This window comes from Frankliniella occidentalis, unplaced genomic scaffold, assembly GCF_000697945.3.
Source record: "Frankliniella occidentalis isolate FOCC.00 unplaced genomic scaffold, Focc_3.1 Scaffold86, whole genome shotgun sequence".
NCBI classification, from domain to species: domain Eukaryota; kingdom Metazoa; phylum Arthropoda; class Insecta; order Thysanoptera; family Thripidae; genus Frankliniella; species Frankliniella occidentalis.
Genome location: NW_026267215.1, coordinates 488,562 through 489,697, shown reverse-complemented (window position 1 = coordinate 489,697; position 1,136 = coordinate 488,562). Strand labels below are relative to the sequence as shown.

The window sequence follows — 1,136 nt, the reverse complement described above, 5'->3', positions numbered from 1 at the left end:
AAGTTTAAAGTAATATAATCATAATATCAAAATACTGTGACTAGAATTTTTGATATTAGGAAATTTAGCCAAATATCGTAATCCAGACAGCGTTTCTTCAGCCAAATTACACATCAAATCCTTCCCCTCCTCAATAACTTACTTAAGTTGTAGGGAGAATAATCAGACCACAAATTTAATCATTCATTGAAGTTACAGAGATGAAACACGTTGACTTTTACCTAATATTATGAGTATTTTGTAATTATTATGGAAAAGTATACTTTATTGCTGCTAACATCAGCCTTTAAGTAACTTTAATTGATTTGAGATGAACTTTCTGCTTGTGACATCATATCAAAAGTATACTGCTTTCCTTCGGCTTTCACTTTGTGGTGAGAGTATACTGATGAGGTGAGCTATGAAATTATACAGTATGAGCTGAGACTAGAGTTATTTTATTCTCTCTAATGATTCACTTTGTCTACTACTTTCAGTTCTGGGACCAAACTTCTGTCATTATGTGAAAATGACTGATAATAGCTTAGGTGCTGAATCTTCTGTATCCACAATGCAACAATGAAAGGTAAGATTTAATTTTGAAACTTTTTTGATCTATGCTCTAAACTAAGATTATTGAAGTCTTAGATATGTTTTATCATATTAATGGATGAAGATCTGTATTTCTTTTCTTAGGTGATTCCCATCAAAAGAAGAATGGCAAGAGTCCTTTATTGGTTGTAGAAGACTGAGTATGAATGGGACTCCATATTTTGAAGGACAAATTGAATTTGGATGTAGATGTTAGTTTTCCTTTGGAGATTGATGAGGATGGTCTCTCCGTACAGAGGGCAAACTTTAATTGTCAGACTACAATGCTTGGATCGTTTCACATGGTGAGTACAATTTCATATAGAGGGGAGTTACAATTTTGCTTAATATGACGATATTTATTTTCATCAAGTCTTAGAGACTTAAATATTTGTGTTTAAATCATTGGGCATTAAGTTAATCTTTACTATTAGGCTCCGTGGAATCTTATACTAGTTCTGATTTAAAGGGATCATAAAGATATACTTATTCACTTACTTTTCTTAAATGTGTAGCTCAGGCGGGTAAATTCTGGTAGGTCCCCTCACTAGAAGGTCCCCCCCTAT

General features: G+C 33.0%; 1 long non-coding RNA gene across 2 annotated transcripts in view; it reads left to right on the top strand.

Moving 5' to 3' along the window:
• LOC127749736 (uncharacterized) overlaps positions 1-1,136 on the top strand; it is a 7,204-nt gene that overhangs the window by 3,232 nt on the left and 2,836 nt on the right. The window contains exons 2-4 of one of the 2 annotated variants that reach the window (XR_008011329.1): positions 311-393; positions 477-565; positions 676-875. This is a non-coding gene — a long non-coding RNA (uncharacterized LOC127749736). Of the gene's footprint in view, positions 1-6; positions 394-476; positions 566-675; positions 876-1,136 lie in introns of those variants that run through there. The other variant, XR_008011328.1, reaches the window with a different exon arrangement.